A 19,942-nucleotide genomic window follows, 5' to 3' on the forward strand; every position below is an offset into this window, starting at 1 on the left:
CACTTTCTTCAGGAGATAATTTATAAAATTTTAGTACTTAGGACTGGAGAGAGAGTACAGCAGGTTAAGGCACTTGCCTTGATCTCAGCACCATATATGCTCCCCTTCACCACTGGGCTGGAGCGATAGCACAGCGGGTAGGGCCTTGCACGCGGCCGACCTAGGTTCGATTCCTCCGTCCCTCTTGGAGAGCCCAGCAAGCGCTCACACAGCAAAGCCTAGCAAGCTCCCTGTGACGTATTCGATATGCCAAAAACAGTAACAAGTCTCACAATTTCTTGTGAGACACTACTGGTGCCCGCTGGAGCAAATCGATGAACAACAGGAGGACAGTGCTACAGTGCTACCACCAGGAGTGATCCCCAGGAGTGATCTCTGAGCACCACCAGGAGTGATCCCTGAGCAGGGCCAGGAGTTAAGTCCTAAGCACCACCTGTGCCTCCACCTCCCACAAACAAAAGTTATGATACATCTCCCAATGAATTAAGACACAATAAAGTACTCAACCCCTTGCTGAGACACTCATCATTTTAGTTTATTTATGATCCACCGGGCACCCATGGGGGCCCCATGCGGGCCAGCAACCCTGTGTCCCTCCTTCATTCCCATCACTGAATCCTTCAAGGGAGTCCTTCTGCCTTTGCCCCCGCCTCTCCCCAGGTCACTGCAAGCGACTCCTCACTCTCCTCCCCCTCCTGCTCTCAGGTCTCACTGGGTCTACCTCTGCCCTTTCCTTGACATCCCTACTCTGGGGACGTCATGTGCTCTCCGGGTCCTGAAAAGTCACACAGGTGACTTCCGCGCTACTCCAGTAGCACGGATATCGTGAGAGAAGGCCCTAGATTTTCTAAGAAAGTGGGGGAAAAAAAAAAACGGAGACAAAGATCGTTTACTCCTGCCACACACATTCGTTCCTTATGAACTGATCTACACACGCGCACTGTGCTGGCGGAAACAGTTCCGCTGGAAGTGTCTATTCCACGGGGATGTCTAAGCCCATCCCGGGCACCAGTGGAGAGTAGGTGTTGGTGAAACCACTCTGAGTTTCAGGCCCAGTTCCTGGCAGGATGCAGGGGATTAAGGCTCAGAAAAGGAAGGAGGGTTCGTGGGGGTCTCTGCTCAGAGTTTAGACAGGAAAGAATTCAGGAATGGGAACTGTGGCAGGTAAGGAAAATCAGGGGAAAGATTAAACCACAGAAAACCTCTTCCCTGGGTCATCACTACCCCCGAATCAGCAGGGAGGGGCCAGTGGAATCGCCCCACTGCCCATGGAATAAAGCAGATACAAATCCATTGCTAGTACTCCTTTGCCAGGAGTCCGCCTCAGCTTCTCTGTGTGGGTAGCAGGATAGGTGCGGGAGGCCACAGGGGCCTATAGGTCAAAGAGGGCTGGAAGCAAGATTTTCCAGGACGGTCAGCTGATCACGGTGAGCCTAGAGCAAAATCAAGCCTGGTTCTGCCTCTGGGCACATGCTGAGCGTTTTCTGTCCTCTGCCATCCCTCCCCAAAACAGAACAAGCATAGTTTTCTGTTGTCGCCCCTGAAAGTGATGGGGGTGGGGCAGTCTTTCTCTACCGTGACAGACATTATATCCTCCCACACTAATTTCCTCTCTCAGCCACCTGTCAGTGGCTGGGGCCTCAAACTTCCTCTCCAGGTGAACAGCAGAGGAAACATTTGGGGCCACTGAGGCTTGAGACAAGAGATGGGGCAAAATCATTCCCTTAGCGAACTCTCGCTTATGAACACGAAAGAGTGCCCCTTTTTCACTCTTTCACTGTTGGTGGGAATGCCCATTAGTCCAGCCTTTCTGGAAAACAATATGGACAGTCCTTCAAAAACTGGAAACTGAGCTTCCATAGGACCCCGCAATACCACTTCTGGGAATATATCCCGAGGATGCAAGAAAGCACAGTAGAAATGACATCTGTACCTATATGTTCATTGCAGCACTGCTCACAATAGCCAAAATCTAGAAACAACCCAAGTGCCCTGGAACAGACGACTGGTTAAAGAAACTTTGGTGCACCTACACAATGGAATACTATGCAGCTGTCAGGAGAGATGAAGTCATGAACTTTGCTTATAAATGGATAGACATGGAGAGCATCATGCTAAGTGAAAAGAGAGGGACAGACATAAAAGGACTGCATTCATTTGTGGAGTATAAAACAACATAACATGAGGCTGACACCTAAGGATAGTAGATACACAGGACAGATAGATTGCTCCATAGCTGGAAGCCTGCCTCATGAGCAAAGGGGAGAAGGCAGCTGGAATAGAGACGGAATCACTAAGAAAAAGATGGCTGGAGGAATCGGTCGGGATGGGAGATGTGTGCAGAAAGTAGATAAAGGACCAAACATGATAACCTCTCAGTGTCTGTACTGCAAACCATAATGCCCAAAAGTAGAGAGATTATGGGGAATCATGTTTGCCATGGAGGCAGGGGGAGGGTGGGAAAGGGGGGGGGTATACAGGGGATATTGGTGGTGGGGACTGTGCACTGGTGGAGGGATGGGTGTTTGATCATTGTGTGATTGTAACCCAAACATGAAAGCTTGTAACTATCTCACGATGATTCAATAAAATTTAAAAAAAAAAGAACACAAAAGAGTTACATCAAGGACCTGGCTGAACAGATGGACCCTAGATGGATAAAACAGAGACAGTGACCCAGCTCTGACCGCTGGCCCTATCCTCTCATCAAGAGCTTTGAGGGGGCACATTCTGAGCAGGCAGGCTGGCCTTCTTGGCTTCTCTGGGCCGAAGTGTAAAGAGGAAAGTGGGAAGAGCGCTGGACCCCAGCACTTTCATAAGAAATCTGTCTTGCCACAGGGTAGGTAGGAGACGATGACAAAGACGAGGTCGGTCTAGGGACAGGCCAGGGATAAGGCTTCTGCCTTCACCTGATCCACATTACGAACGTGTGCCGCTTCCTGACTTCCAGGGACAGTCAGGGAGTAAACCTGAAATAGTTCCAGGCTCTGTCAGAGATGCAGAATCTGGTAAGGGAGATGCTGGGTAAAGTTCTTCCTAACTCCTGCCTGAGACCTTGGCTGAACAGAAGCAAAAGACACTGAGTGTGGGTCAGATCATGACCAACTCTGGCTCCACCGTTTCTAAACCTGGGAGCAATTCCATCAGAGTGATTAAATGAAAAATATTTGATGTCTGTGTGTCTGGGACATTGGTTCTTTGCATTTTTCTTTTTTGGGGGGGAGGGGCTACACTCAGCAGTGCTCAGAGCTTACTTCTGGCTCTGCACTCAGGGATCACTCCTGGCAGTACTTGGGGGAGCACACAGAGTGCCAGGATAGAACCCGGAATTGGCTGCGGGTTCAAGATTTGGGAGTCCAGGAGCCCACTGTAGCCCTACATTTCTGCCAGGGTCCCCTCACAAGCCAACAATCTGACCCTCAAATCAATGCCATACCGGGCACAGCTACCCACGGTGCATCTCTCCAGCCCCAACACGGTCCCCTTTCAACACAGTCCCCTTGCCTTCCTCCGGAAAGTCCTGTGTGATGCTGGGACAGCCTAAGACAAGCCCCTCGCTTCGGGATGTTCTACTGAGGAACTTTTGTTTTTGTTTGTTTTTATTTTATTTCAGGCGGAGAACCCTTTGATAAGCTCTGTTTTCCTTTAGGACTAGGAGGCCATTCAAATACCAACATCTTCAAGGACAGACCCCAGGGAGATGTGAGAGCAGAGTCTAAGGATGCGATCAAACCAAAAGCAACTCTGAGAAGGATTCTGAAATCTCAGAGAACCAGCCAGAGTTCTAATAATAAAAACCTATAACAGGAAGAAGCCCAGCGGAGAGGACTAGCTTCGGTTCCCTGGCAGTCTGAGGCCGGGCAAAGTGCTTTCCTCAGTGCCCGAGCCACTGGGTACCAGGGCTCTGTAGGCACAAGGGTCCAGTCCTTCTTTCACACTGGCCATCAGCCCTGGAAGGCGGAGACTAGGGGACTAAGAGGGATTCTGGTTGCAGAGGGTCCCCCTTTCCTGTTCTGCAGCCCTGGCCTGAACCCCTCCTCACTTCCTTCCCAGGGCAGGAGAAGAGGCGGAAAACGCTGGGGGGTGGGGGGTGGAGTGGAGGCTGGAGTTTCCTTCGAAGCCTTGGGGCCTCACGGGACTCACCCAGATTCTGTTGGTCAACTTGGGCCAGGCCTGGGGAAAACCCAACAAACAGAAATAGGAACCACCAAAAATTCCCAACCATTTGTTATTTGATAACAGACCATGTCGGTGTCGGGAACAGAAACAGAATCAGGGCTCCTCTGAGAGATGGGAAAAGAGACTCCTGCAGAGGGAATTCTGGAGGCCGAGGGAAGGGACAGAGGGACTGTTTGCAAATACGAAATGTAAATTGTGGGTTTGTTTATGGGTTTCCCTCTTAGAACCTCCTTCCCACAAAGTCCCTCAGAGCTGGACACTTCTCTAAGTGGGCAGACCCAGCCCTCAAGTTCGGCCCAGGGCAGTCAGGAGCTCTGGGCATCTGAACCTCCAGCCTCCCACAGCGACAATGAGGCCTAGTCCTGGGTGCCACGTGCTGCTGCCACCATGTCCTCTTAGGCCTCCCCAGACCAGTCCCTCACGGCTAGGCAGAGATGGGATGAAGCAATGGGTGAGAAGCACCAGATCTGGGAGTCCAGGAGACCACTGTCACCCTCCGTTCCTGCCAGGCTCCCTCACAAACCAACCATCTAACAGGGCTGGAGTGATGGCACAGCGGGTAGGGCATTTGCCTTTCATGTGGCCCGATCCGGGTTCTTCCCAGCATCCCATATGGTCCCCCAAGCACGGCCAGGAGTAATTCCTGAGTGCATGAACCAGGAGCAACCCTTGTGCATCGTGGGGTGTGGCTCAAAAAGCAAAAAAAAAAAAAAAACCCAAAAAACAAACCAACCATCTAACACTCAAGGGCACTACGTGCCATCCCGAGGCACCAGCGGGCAGCCTTAGGAGTAGTCCAGCCTGCCCGCCACATGTCTCCGCTTGGTGGGCCGCGGGCACAGCTGCAGCCAGCCGGGCACAGCTCCCGAAGGGCAAGGGCCCAAGGAGGTGGGAGGTACCAGCTCCTGCGGCCTCGGCCCCTGGGCGGCCACGGCCCGCCCGCCGCAGTAGCAGCTCCCAGACAATGAGAGTTATTTTCAGCGCTTTAACACAAGCCAGCTGGCCTGTGCAGGCGGGAGTCCTCCTCCGCCCAGCCCGCCCAGACGGCAAGCAGGCCGGCCGGCCAGCGGCCCAGCCCAAAGCCTTGCCTTGCCGCGGTGCCTCTGCGTCACTGTTTATCTCACTGGCGCAGCACAGCTCCCAACTGACCCCCAAACTACAATCCTGTCAGAAGGAAACCAAAAAAGAAAAAAAAAAAAAAACGGTTTCAACAAAGGTCTAAGATCTAAAATTAAGAGGGTCCAGGCACGGAAAGCACAGCAGCCCCTCCAAACACTCTGCTCTCTGCCAGCCCCTGTGACAGGGTGGGGGGAGCAGAAGGGAGGAAACGGATCCGACTGAGAGCCAAATCCACCCCCTCCCTGCCCCCGTCCCCCCCACTCCCTGCGGGCGGAGGCCAGGCCCGGCTCTGCTGCCAACCTGGGAGGCAGCGCTCAAGGCCATGCTCTGTCTCTCCTTTTCCAGAGCTCAGGAGAAAACTGCAGACAGGAGCCTGGAGTGAGCCCAGGTTCCCGAGAAAAGTTCTGGGCACCCTGGGTCCTGCAGACAGGAGTCGCAGACACAGTTTACGACATGTGGCTGGTGGGAGGGAGAGGTGGCCTCCGACGTGGTGGCATGAGGGTCCACTTCTCCTGCCCCGGCCCTCCGAGGTCATGGATCAAAAAGGGTGGGAGCAGCAGTGGCCACTCAGGGTTTGGGGGCCCCACAACCTCCACAGTGCCGCTCCCCCTGTGCTCCCCGACTGGGGGCCCAATCATGGATCTAACGCCATGCCGGCCTCACAGCTTCGTCCAGGCTGCGTGTCCTATCCATGGAAAAGTCACTGGATACCTGGCAATGGAAGACATCTTTTGGACCACATCCAGTGGTGCTCAGGAATTACTCCTGGCAAGCTCGGGGGACCATATGGGGTACTGAGAATCGAATCCAGGTCAGTAACGTACATACCAGCACCCTACTAGTGGTCTCCTGGCTCCGGCCCCAGGAAAGAGGGGCCCTGGCTGGGAGTGCCTGTGTGGGCTTAGGTCTGTCCTCTGGTTTTGTTTCGTGAAGCTCTCACTCTGGGGACACGCGGCCAGGGAAGTCATCTCTCAGGTTGGAGGTGCTGGCTGCAGAGGGTGCTTCTGTGGCCTCTATAAGCAGAACGGCCCTTCTGAGTAGTTGCAGGCCAAGTCCTGGGCAGCCAGGAGGAAAACGAGATGGCTTCTCCAGATGTCTCAGGCCCAGCGCGGCACCAGACAACAGCAGGGAGGAGAGGTCCCCATGCAGCCAAGGCTATCAGTGAGTTTTCCCCCAAAACCAAACATGCCTCCAGGCCTCATCACCACCCGCACGTGCCCCATACTCCCTGAACACTGGACCCTGAGAAGGCACAGGAGGCTGCTAATGTCCCTAGTCGAGGAGGACCCCAACTCTAGCCCTTGACACCATTCTGTGAGGCACATCTGACACTGGGTGGGCCACGCCTCTGCAGGAATCTGGTCCCCAGACTCTGGCTAAGACACTGTCGCTGGCCTCCTCAGTCCTGAAGCACACAAGCCCCGAGAACTCTAGCTCGACCTAATTAAGCCCCCCGGCCCTTTCTAGAAGGCCACAGCGCAGCAACTTGATCTGTCTGCTGGCTGCTCAGCCCCTCCTCGCGGTTAGCCAGACCCACACGCTCCCCTGTTACGCAGTGTGGAAACTATTCTGCTGGGGGCAGCCTGCTCTCCAGAGCAGGAGTCTGGAGGCACAGCCTCACACACTCCTGGGGCCAACCAGGTCCTCCAGACTCCTCGTGGATTCTGCCCGCCTGCCTGTGGAGTCTGACAGATAGCAGCAGCCTTCCGAGGAGCCCTGGTTTCCAGGGTCACGTCCCACATGGGCATTTTCCTCTCACTCAGTGACACCTGGAACATGTTCACCCAGTGGTCCACCCCTTCCACTCCCACTGCAACATGCAGGACCCTAAACCCTGTAGGGTGACTAGACTGTACACCGACTTCCAGCCCCGCCCGCCCTCAAATCCACGCAGGAATCAAATTCTAAATTTCCCATAAGACAAATGATGTTTATTTGGGGGTCACACCTGGCGGTGCTCAGGGTTTACTCCTGGCTCTAGAGATCACTCCTGGCAGGCTCAGGGAACCATATGTAGTACCAGGAATCAATCTCGGGCCAGCCACACGCAAGGAGAGTAGCTTACCTGTTGTACCATCACTCCAGTTCAAACCATGTTTCTTTAGTTCAAAAAGCTTCCAATTCCTCATCATTTACATGAGGAAACCCAAACCCCTTGCTCTACTGTTCTTAACAAGTAAGAGTTTCACAGTTAAGGTTCTCTCCCAACAGACTCAGTATCTCCAAGCAGCCTCTCTCCAGAGCTATCTCTCTCGCCATGGGAACTGCTTGTAAGTAACGTTTTCCCAAACTTCTGGATTGGACTTCTTACTACTCAACTCAAAATCCAAACTAAAACCATCAGCCAGTATGGCAATGCCTTTCACACAGATGACATAGGTTTAATTCCCCTTACCCCACACGGTTCTCCGAGCCCACCAGGAGTGATTCCTGAGCACAGAGTCAGGAGTAAGCCTGAGCACCACTGGATATAGCCCCAAAACCAAATATATGTGTATATATGAATATAATCAGCCCAGCTTCTAAGCTCCAAATGTAATATGTGAAGAATGACGTGGCAGAGATAAGCTTGTTCTGCCTCCAACATCTTCTCATCTCTTTAGTAAATACTTCAGTGAAGATGAAGACCTATGAACTATTTCCCATCTTCCCTGGCATTCAAGGTAGGTTATGTGGGATGCAAGCAGGAGGGAAGGAGGGAGAGAGGGAGAGGATGCTTGCTCTGCACATGGCTGACTCAGGTTTGATCACTACATATGGCTCCCCCCATCCTCACCAGGAGTGATTCCTACATAGATCCAGGAGTAAGCTCTGGTTAAGTAAGCCACACTGCTCAGAAGGAAGGAAGGGAGGGAGGGAGGGAGGGAGGGAGGGAGGGAGGGAGGGAGGGAGGAAAGGGGAGGGGAGGGGAGGGGAGGGGGGAGGGAAAGGAGGAGAGGGAGAGAAGAAGAGAGGCAGGGAGGGACGGGGGAGAGGGAGAGGGAGAGAGAAGTCCCAGGGCCAGGAGATAGTTCAAAGGGCAGAAGTGCATATGCCCCAAGTTTGATCCCTGGCACTGTGTGGTCCCCTGAGTGCTTTGTGGGAGCCCCTGCCCCATCCAAAAAATAAAAATAAAAAAACTAAATGAATACCAATGAGCAAAGTAACAGGAAGGAAAATACCTGATCACTGATATCATAGATCTTAGCACAAGTTGCGTGTTTCCTTGAGAGTCTTCATGTGTATTTTCTCTGTTCACAGCTAAAACATAAGCTCCTTGTGTGTAGGGCCACGCCTTATCCCTTCTCTAAAGCATGAGCTTAATAAATAACTGCTACCACCTAGTCTACCATCAATTCCCTTTTTGGGGGGGGATGTGTGAGGGGAGGGGATGGCTTTTGGGCCACACCCAGCGATGCTCAGGGGTTACTCCTGGCTCCTGCACTCAGGAATTACTCCTGGCAGTGCTCAGGGACCATACAGGATGCCGGGGATCGAACGTGGGTCAGTTGTGTGCAAGGCAAACACCCTCCCTACTGTCCTATTGCTCTGGCCCCAGTCTTTCTTAAGCCCATGGTTATCTGGCTTGGGAATGGGGCGTCTCCCAAACTCACTGATGTCCTTGCTATTTCTATTTCTGGGCTATTTCTGGGCTTTCTAGCTCTCCTATACTTTATTTTACAACTATCACCCATATTTCACAATAGGCTTCTAGGCTTCTCTCTCAGTAACTTCCCACTTCTCTGAGTTTTAACTGTCCTTTTTCTTGGCTTTTTAGATCACGCCCGGCAATGCACAAGGGTTACCCCTGGCTTTGCACTCAAGAATTACTCCTGGCGGTGCTCAGTGGACCATATGGGGTGCTGGGAATCGAACCCGGGTCGGCCACGTGCAAGGCAAACGCCCTACCCGCTGTGCTCCAGCCCCACAACTGTCTTTCAAATTCCTGCCCTGCTCTTAAACTGGAGTCATCACTTACACCTTTGCTAGCCACAGTCTGGCCAGAATCCCCATCAGCTTACTTACTGCTCACCAAATAAAGATCAATCGAGCTTCCTTATCCTCCTTTTCCTCCTGTACCCTAAGTTTCCATTATACCCAGAGGGATCATCTCTTTCCCAACTGCCAGTTCAACTTCCTCTCTTCCAGTTCTCCACAAGGAAAGCAGCCCCACCTGTTCTAGCAAACCTGCCATCCGGCAGGGCGCTACAATAGACCCTCTAACTGCATCTCCACACATTTACTGGTTCCTTTCACGTGAGTTCAGAGAATTCTGATTTATAGCTAATTTCTCTTCACCATACAGTAGACATCCAAAAACTATCCCATCAGCTCAGAGGGGCAGCGCAGTGACCCAGACCACCTGCCTTGTGAGCTGCTGGTTGTGAATTCAAATCCACGTGCCCACAGCTCCACGAGTTACGCCTGGTGGCTCTGCCCTCTGTGTCTAGTGCTGCATTGATTTCTGTGTGCTGCAGTTAAGTGTATGTGAGCACCAAGGACTGTGTCCCCGAGGGAGGATGCTCACTGGCGAGCACCACGACCACCACCTGTATGCTCACTGGGAACTCTACTAGAGTGCAATAGTCCACAAGCACCACAACTACACACCAGTGAGCAGTGCGGCTGAACACACAAGCATGCACAGATGTGTAAAACCCAGCAAGCTGCATATAGTGTTGCATGCACTCAGCAACATCAACAACAATGAAGGGACGGGGGACAGAGGAGGGAAGTTTTCAATAATAAAAAAAACTGTAGGGCCGGAGCAATCAGACAGTCAGTAGGGAGCTTGCCTTGTACATGGTCAACCCAGGCTCTATCCCGGCACTCCATATGGTCCCCCGAGCCCCACTGGCCAAGAATCACTAGGAGGAGAGTCTCCTCCCCAAGCAAAGGGAGTCTGACAAAGGAAATGAAAGAAGGTGACAGTCACATTCCAGCCAACAAACAGCAACTGTGAACACATGGAAGCACAGAATGCCACGCAAAATCCAGAAGTTTTAGTGATTTGCAATAACATCATGAAAGGGTGCAAGGGCAAATTACAGTGGGCAACAGCCAGGTGCTGACAGGTTTTTAGGAGCAAAGGCAAGTAGGATGGCGTAAGTAGGATTAGAAAGATATTACTATTCAAAATGACAAAAGTGTGAAGGAACTGGTAACTGTGAGAGAACTCTACAGGGCTGAGATAACCCAATGGGCTAAGCACATGCTTTACATGTGGAACACTCGAATTCAATCCCCAGCACCACGTGGCCCCCTGAACACTGTCACCAGGAGCAGCCCCTCAGCACTAAGCAAGGAGCAGACCCTGAGCACTATCAGCTATGGCCCAAAAAAAAAAAAATTAAGTCTGTGTCTCATTTGATTCTCACAATAACCTATGAGCTTGGGACTGTAATTATTCCCACTTTATTTTTAATCTGAGTACTACTCCTGGCTTCGTGCTTGGTGGATCACGTGGTACCAGTGACTAAACCCAGGCCTCCTGCATGCCAAACCCATTACATTTTCTCTCTGGCCCTATTATGCCCATTTTGCAGGTGAGGAATTAAAGGCTTGGAAAATGGTGTGGAATTTGCACAGCCAGAATGTGGAGCTGGGATCTGAATCAAGGTCTAGCTCCAAAAAGTAAGCCTGCAACTTTGCATAATGCATTCTCTGAAGCAATGAATTACATTAACCTTTATCTCAGTCTCTTCAAATTGTACTTGAATGATGGGGTGTATTCATAATTCAATGTACTTTACTATCTGACCTTACCTCTTACTGATAATCATAGTCAGACATTTCTTCAACAACACTTGTAGTCTTCTAAGTATCACACAATGGGCCAACTGGAAAACCTGTTTTGTCCTGTGATAACTTATATCCTGACCAATAAGAGAAAAGTATAGCTTATAAATATCAGTTCTAAGACTTTTCATTGTAAGATTCCAAGGAGAAATCACTTCTGTCATATTGTCACTCTCTGCATTCAGAATTATTTGCTAAACCAGATTATCTGCAAGGGCACTGACTTTGCCTTGAATAACAATTGATCCTAGACAAAGATCGGCTTAGCAGACACTCAAGGCCGCTCGGCCTTAGCAGACACAGCAGAGACTGGCCGGGGCAGCATCCCGCCTCACCCATGCACAGCTGGGCACTCGGCTCTGGTTTTCCAGGACTCGCTACAAATCCAGGAGTTCACTATCAAACTCTCCAATTCAGTGCATCCCTTCCTTCTTTTAGATGTCAAAATTTGGAGGGGCATGACTCCCGCTTCACAAGAAGATTTGCTGAAGTCCAGCATGGGCATGCCTTGGGCACATCCTATGGGCACAGCAATTCCTCAGTGTCTCCTTGCTTCCTATTTATTTATTTGGGGTGTCTGGGGGTAGAGCCCAGGTGCTAGTACATGAGAAGCATGTGCTAAAACACATCTCTGGATCACTTTTTTTTTTTGCTTTTTCGGTCACACCCGGCGATGCACAGGAGTTACTCCCGGTTCATGCACTCGGGAATTACTCCTGGCGGTGCTCGGGAGACCATATGGGATGCTGGGAATCGAACCCGGGTTGGCCACGTGCAAGGCAAACACCCCACCCGCTGTACTATCACTCCAGCCCCTCTGGATCACTTTTTTAAAAATTTTTTATTAGTGAAACACCATGAGGTACAGTTGTAGACCTACAAGTTGTTGTGCTTGGGTTTCAGTTATACAATGATCGAGTACCCATCCCTCCACCAGTGCCCATTTTCCACCACCATGGATCCCAGTATCCCTCCCACACCCATCCCCCCATCCCACCCTGCTTCTGTGGCAGGGCTCCGTATCACTTTTGAAATGCTGCACAAACAGGTGTATACGCTCAGTGCCTTGGCGCTCCTGTACTCTCTGGGAGGGATCCCAGGGACCCCCTGTCTGCTATGAACTCTCCTGCCGGCATGCCTTTACGGCCAAAACTTGACATGGAGGTCACAGTGCCCACACATCACCTCTTTTTTCTTAGAGGGTCACAGTTGGTAGCACTTAGACACTACTCCAGACTTAGTGCTCAGGGGTCACTCCTGGTGGTATTTAGGGGGGCTATACAGTTTGGGGACCAAACCTGGGCTTCCCACATGCACAGCGGGTGCTCAGCCGTTGAGCCACCTGGCTGGCTGTTCCGGTGCTGGGAATATGAGAAAAGTGCTCCGTACTCGACCGCTGTCACATCCCCCGTCCCAGGGCGACAGTCCTCTTCGTGGTTGTTCTTGCTGGTGCACCATCCCCGGTGTGGGGCAGCCAGGGTGGCACACTACGGTGTGTAGGGGCCAGGCAGTGCTGGGGAGGCATGTGCTGCCTCTAGCCACATACCTAGTTCTTTTTTCACATCTCATGACTGTCCAGCTAGAATGTAAGAATGATTGGGCTGGGATTGGCTCAGTGGCAATGCATATAGGTTTGATCCCAGCACTACCTGAAAAAAAAAATATATATATATATACACATATTAAAAAATCACAGGGGCTGGAGTGATAGCACAGCGGGTAGGGCGTTTGCCTTGCACGCAGCCGACCCGGGTTCGATTCCCAGCATCCCATATGGTCCCCTGAGCACCGCCAGGGGTAATTCCTGAGTGCAGAGCCAGGAGGAACCCCTGAGCATCGCCGGGTGTGACCCAAAAATCCAAAAAATAAAAAATAAAAATAAAATAAGTACTTGGAATGTTTTAAAAAAAAATCACAGCCCAGTTCTTTGGAGTAGTTTTCTATTTCCCTTACCCTACAAAGACCCAAAGAGACCCCAAATCGTCTCTCTGCTTCTCCCAATGTCGGGAGTTCTAAGTGCCACATTCACTCAGAGAGAAGGACGAGGGAAAACTCAGCAAGTCTCTCAAACATCAAGCACTTTTCTCATATCTCACTCACTGCTCTCAAGAACACTGGAAGTACATGCGGTGTATCTGTTTGACTGGAGAGACGGAAGAATCTGAAACCAACGCAGGATCACATAGAAAGCGGCGGATCAGATTCACATTCACATGTGTGGCCTTCAACCCATTTTTGTCAGAACATGGCTTTCTCCAGTCAACAAATCCTGGCCTGTCGCTTTAGGAAGGCCCATCTGGATTTGTCTGACTGGCTTTGGTTGATCAGCAAACCGTTCTTCCCACGCAGTACAACTAGAATGCAACCAGCTGACAACTTATGAGTGCCGAATGCCTCGAGTTCAAGGCTCTTCTTTCAGAAAAGAGAAAGAGCTGCCTCTTGGACGCACACTGTTTGTCAATTTCCTCCCAACTGAAAGGCTTTTTATTACTATTTTTTGTTTGTTTGTTCTGGGTCCCATCCAACAATGCTTAGAGGTTACTCAAGGTGCTGCTCAGGGATCCCTGTGAGGACCGAGTCTAGGTTAGGTACATGTAAGGCACCTTACCTGCAGTACTACTTCTCCAGCCCAAGGCTTTTTATTGTACTTTATTTTATTTGTGGTCTTTTTGGGTCATACCTGGCAACGCTCAGGGGTTACTCCCGGCTCTGTGCTCAGGAATTACTCCTGGGGGTGCTTGGGGAACCATATCGGGATGCCGGGGATCGAACCTGGGTTGGCCGCGTGCAAGACAAACCTACACTACAGCTCCAGCCTCTGAAAGGGTTTTAAAACTGTCAAGGTGACAGAGATAACAGCATGGGTTTTACGTGCTGGTACTCCTCATAAGAGCTGAAAAGCTACTAAGCTTCTCTGAGCTTCATCTATAACATTTTCTTCATCTATAAAACACAGATTCTAATATCTACCCCTTAGAAAAGATGCAAAGCCTGAGTACTGCCAGCTGTGGCTCAAAATACCAAATAAAATAAAATAAAATAAAAGATTAAGAAGAAGAGTTAAGCGGGTGAATGAAAAAAGGATGAAGCTGGTACAGGCCCAGGAGAAAGGCCCAAACATGGCGCCAGAAATGACCGTGGCCAGCTTTCACACCCAACAAGTGTGCAAGACAAATACGATTTTATGCTACTCAAAACAGAAAATGCAGGGGCCAAAGCAATAGTACAGTGGGTAGGATACCTGCCTTGCATGCAGCCGACCCAGATTCAATCCCTGGCACCACGTACGGTCATTCAAGTCCTGCTGGTAGTGATCCCTGAGCACAGAGCCAGGAGGAAACCCCAAGCACCAGCTGATGTGTCCCCAAAACAAACAACAACAAAAATAGAAAGTGAGGAAAGCATATGGACTGAACTGAATTATGGGACGGGTTAGTATAGATCCAATGACTCTCCGAGTCAGGATTTCCGACTTTTTACATTTGCACACCAGTGGAGAAATATTTTACAGACTGCTAGGGCAGAAGTAAAAACCATTATTCAAGACAAGAATATTTGAATATTTATATATCAATATTTGTGTTAGTGGAGCTATATGACCAATGTGTACTACATGGGCAATAACTCAGTGCAGCCCCGGCCCACACCCGGTGTTACCCCCGGTTATGCGAGGCTGATGCTTTGCTGTGCAAGCCTGGCAATTCAGTGCTGTTCTGGCAGAGCAGGGGCTTCCAGGGCCTTGCCGGGTGGTGCTGGTGGCTCACTTGATGCAAGAGAACACAAGGTCGGTGGGCTATCTCCCCAGTTCAGGCAGAAACAACTTTTTAACTCACCAGCAGGCAGTTTCTACGGACCAGCACTGGTTGCAGATTAGAGTTTGAAAAAAAAAATCAATGCACACAGACCTTTTCAAAAGATAAGACGGCGATACTGGGGACCACCCAGGAGATGCACAGTGAAGCTGGGACCAGGGTCCCAGAAGAGAAAACTGAGTCACGGAGGCATGCCTAGCCAGTGAGCTGGGACAATTCTAATCTGCTGAAGGTTTTGCCGAGTCATCTTTACTGTTCCCACCTTATCTCAAATCCTTCACTTCCCCAACTTTTCTCAACTTTTCAGGTCAACCTTACAGTCTGCGAACTGTAGGTCTGATTTCTGCCACAAATTTCAGACCCCTCAATTACTCTTCACAACGGTTTTTCTCCCTGAGGCACAGAACGTTGATCCCCCAGGCACTGAAGGGTTAGACTGTCTGTTGGAATAAAAACAAAGGTAAGAGACTTTTCCTGTGTGTGGCGGTAGGGGAGGAGGATTCACTCCTGGCAATACTCTGCTACACAGGCCAGTAGTTCTGTGCTAGGGCCTGGTGATATGGTGCTGCTTGGGCCCTGCAGTGCCAGGGAACACCAGGGCCACCCCAGCGGTACTCGGGAGCCTCTAGGTCTGCAGCCAGTGATGCTCAGGAGGCTGTGTGGTGCCAGGGATGGAAACTGGGTGCAAGGCATGTACCCTAAACCCAGCACCATCTCCTTGACGCCAAGATTACCTCCACCTTGAATTTCTTCTCACCAGCAGATGCTAACAACTCTCAGATATTATTTCTATCCTGGGCACTCCTTTGCGTATCAGCTTTAAACGTCCCACCCCGCCATTAGACACTTCACCTGGCGATCCACAGACTGCAGTCATGCATGGTGCAAACTGAACTCCACATTTTCCCTTCTGCATTATTTCCCGAGTTCTTCTCGTCGACGGTGCCTCTACCTAACTATCCCAGCAAGCTAGGAAGAGGGGTGTCACCCTGAATTTCCCCCTTTGCCCTCATCGCCACCTTCCCAAGGAAGAATCTAATCACTCAGTAAATACCCAAAACTTAAATCTTTTAAACAACTGACGAGATCCTTGTCCCCAAGAAAACCAGCCCTGGGTCAGGCTCCCCTCATTATCCCGCACCACCAGGTAGGCTTCCACCTGGCCGCCCACCCTGACTCTGATTCCCTCCTGCATGTGCCACTCGGACACGGCCCCGCTCACTATGCCACTGACCCTCACTCTCCCACAAAACCGTGCCGGGTGGACTGTTCCTCCCAGCATTATCAACGTTCCAAACTTTCAGCCTTGGGGCTGGAGCGATAGCACAGCGGGTAGGGCGTTTGCCTTGCACGCAGTTGACCTGAGTTTGATTCCCAGCATCCCATCTGGTCCCCTGAGCACTGCCAGGACTGATTCCTGAGTGAAGAGCCAGGAGTAACCCCTGTGCATCGCTGGGTGTGACCCAAAAAAGCAAAAAAACAAAAACAAAAAAACAACAAACTTTCAGCCTTGCTCCACCACTCACATGCCACAGCCTCAGGTAGCTGTAGGGGCCTCTGAACACATCCTGCTCAATCTCACCACGATGCCTCCGCGCAGGCTGGCTTCCCTGCCAGGAGTACTGCCTCTCCGGACCGGACTGACTAATTACCCTCTGAGCCAGCACAGTCCCTCCTACAGGTACTGTTCCCTGAGTCCTGCCTCTCCTCTCTGTTCCCCACAGGCTCCTGTGTATCTGGACCATTGCACTTCCCAAGGACTGAATAACAATTCCATGTTTCATGTGTTTGTCTCTCCATCAGACTGAACTCCTGGGGGCAGACACCTTCTTAGTCATCTTTATTTCTCCCTCACTTAACACAATCTTAAGTGCTCCAGAAGTGCTGCTGGGCGAACAAACCCCTAACTGCCCTGGGGGAGGGAGGCCTTGTCTCAGATAGGGATGATGACACCTTGTACATTCTGTTTGCCACCGTAGAGGCCTCGGGAGTGTCAAATCTCCACCTGCCTTGCTGTAAAAAGGCTGAGGATGGGGTCAGCTCTTTGCCCCCTGGCCTCCACAACAACCAGAGTGGCTGGTGCTGCCTGTACAGTTAGTGCCTCGTTACAACAGCTCCCAAGGCAACAAGCGCTTCCTGGCTGCTTTAGAGTTCTCCTGGAGGGAAGAAACTGAGAGTCAAATGCCTTCAGATACTCCCTTCAATGCCTCACAACCCAGTCTATTCTGGGGAAGTGGCAGATATATGCTCTGGGAGGTCATCAGGACCTGCTGTCCCATAAAAGCACAGGGGACTCTTAATTCCTTAGTCACCTAAGATGCCAACAGTAATTAGCCAAGCCCAAAGGGAGCAATTAATAGATGCAATTGGACCGTCAATCTGGAACTCATGCCAGATGCATCAGAAAGTCATCTGGCGACGATGAGCATTTTATAAGGGAGCAGGATTCACCAAGTGCCCCACTGCCAGGGGCCCGGGGATAATGAGTGCTTGTGCGATGCTGATTCTGCTGAGCGGCAAGTAAAGACGAATAACCACAACCGCAAATAAGAAGTCTGCCCAAAGGAAGGGGCGCGAGGTACTCTGGGCATACAACAGTCAAACAAACAAAAAAAAAAAAATGCTCCTTCCCAGTTAGGCCGCTGCCGTCCATTATTTGGGTCTCACTCAAGGAGGGCGAGTCTTGATTAGGCGATTAAAATTAAAAAAGAGCATAGTCTCTCCTCGAGCATGTGATTTCCAACCTGGAAAAGAAGCCCACAGAAGCAGTCCCAGAAGCACACTGGCACTGGGCTCAAGGGCCCAGTCCAGAAGCTCCTAAAGCCTGAGCCTTTGGTGGCTGTGCCAGAGAGACCTGTGAAAAGCCCAGGAGGTGGTGGGTCACAGCCACTCCAGCTCCTGGGGGTTCTGAGGAGAACTAACGCTACAAGGGCTGCTTGATAAGACTGAAAATGATCCAGCAAAGGAGCAGAGCAAATAATCAACGTGTGCTGTGCAGGTCAGCACTGTGCAAGTTTGGGCCGCAGAGAACCAGTCTCTACCCACCAACACTCCTGGACAATAATAGTAATTCACGCGTCTTGAATAGTCTCGGTAGATTCCAGTCAGGGATACCAGATTCCTGACTTCAAGAGGTGAGTGGTATCAGAACAGCATTTCCACTCAAAACAGACCGGAGCCATGGACCTGCCTTTGCCCGGGAAAAGTCCTGGATCTGATTCGGCATCCCATGGCTCCTGAGCCTGCACAACGAAAAAGAAAAAAAAATTTCCTAAATTTGATTATGTACCCTCTATGCCAATCACTCCCTAGATTCCTTTACACCTAGTTTCATCTTCACAAAATCCCTAGAAGCTAAGGACTATCCCGGTTCTACCGACACAAGAAGTGAGGCCTGAAGAATTGAAGGAACTGGCCCAAAGTCACACAGCAGAGGCAGAATTCAAATCCAACTCTGAGTCCCAAAGCTCTCGCAAAAGGCCTGGTGAAGCACGTGGCCAAGGACAGAAAGAAATCCCTGTCCTCTTGCCAGCCTCCAGGCCGGACCTCACCTTCCTCCCTAGCTAAGAATAAACAGGATGACTTGAAGAGATCTTGAGAATAGGAAGAGGCTCGAGGGCCCTGGAAAGGGTCTGTTTGCAGTTAGTCAGCACCTTGCCCCAGCCCTGCAGACAGTTCTGACAGCGAGCTACAAGAGGCATCCTCGGACTCTGGCAAGGGCCCAGCTGGGTCCCCAGCGAGCCCCCAACTTGGATCCCTGCCCAGGGAGATCCGACCTTGGGGACACTCAGCAGCTGGGATCCCAAGTCCAAACAGAAAGCCACCCTGATCCATTTCATGTTTCTTTTGCACCTCAGACTGCTAAGCACCAAGGATAAAATCTTACCCCCTTATGCTGTTTCCTTACCTCCTGATCTTTAATCTACTGTGCTTTGAACCTCTCTGAATGCCTGTTGTTCTTCCCCAAAACAATATGAGTTCCACAGAGCAGGTCACTTATGTAGGTTCGCCGTAGTACTCCAATATCTTTTTATTTTATTTTTGGTGGGGGCTTTGGGCCAGACACACTGGTGTTCTGGGGCTACTACTGGCTCTGTGCTTGGGACTGCTCCTGATGGTACTCAGTGTACTGTGTGGTGCCAGAAATCAAACCAGTCTCTACATGCAAGGCAAATGCCTTAACCTCTGTACTAGGTCTCTGGCCCAGTAGCTCTAATATCTTTTTTCTTTTTGAAACTATGTATTTTTTATTTTTATAAAAGTAGTTCACGGGGCTGGAACGATAGCACAGCGGGTAGGGTGTTTGCCTTGCACGCGGCCGGGTTTGATTCCCAGCATCCCATATGGTCCCCTGAGCACCACCAGGAGTAATTCCTGAGTGCAGAGCCAGGAGTAACCCCTGGGCATTGCCGGGTATGACCCAAAAAGGAAAAAAAAAAAAGTAGTTCACAATAGTTCATTACAGATAACATTCAAACATCAATCCCATCACCAAGCACCTTCCCACCATAATAAGAGGTATGTGTGTGAAGGTTTGTAGCTCTAATATCTTAAGTTCAAAGTATCACGTATTTTGAAATGATTTCCATCCCAATGAAAGTGACCACATAATAGCTACCTCCCAGGAAGCCCGATCTAACCGTCTAGGGTCTAATATCAACTAGACCCTACTATTCCTTCCAAGTACAGCAGGTAAGATGTATACCTTGCACCCGGCTAACCCAGGTTCAGTCCCTGGCACCCCATGACCCCCCAGGAGTGATCCCTTAGCACAGAGCCAAGAGCAAGCCATAAGCAACGCTGCCAAAAGCCAGAAGAAAAAAAACACCTCCCACACCTCAAACTTGTCCACAAATCCTAACCCATCCCACAGCAGGTAACGAAGGGAGAAAATGGTGCAGTGCTTAGGGAGGAGACAACGTTTCTCCTTAAGTACAGCCCAGGACCTCTGCAAATTAAAAGCTCCCTCTTCACCGAATCCACTCAGCTTTAGTTATAGGTCGCAGTTTTTATTTTTGTAACCAGCCAACCCACCAAATTATAGGCTCAAACCA

The 19,942-nt window shown here is 50.6% G+C and overlaps 1 protein-coding gene across 6 annotated transcripts in view; it reads right to left on the reverse strand.

Annotated features, from left to right (window-relative positions):
- Positions 1–19,942, reverse strand: part of FMNL3 (formin like 3) — a 62,948-nt gene that overhangs the window by 22,208 nt on the left and 20,798 nt on the right. The gene's annotated exons all lie outside the window — the stretch shown is intronic.

The sequence above is a fragment of the Sorex fumeus genome, unplaced genomic scaffold, assembly GCF_029834395.1.
Source record: "Sorex fumeus unplaced genomic scaffold, SorFum_2.1 ptg000042l, whole genome shotgun sequence".
Lineage (NCBI taxonomy): Eukaryota > Metazoa > Chordata > Mammalia > Eulipotyphla > Soricidae > Sorex > Sorex fumeus.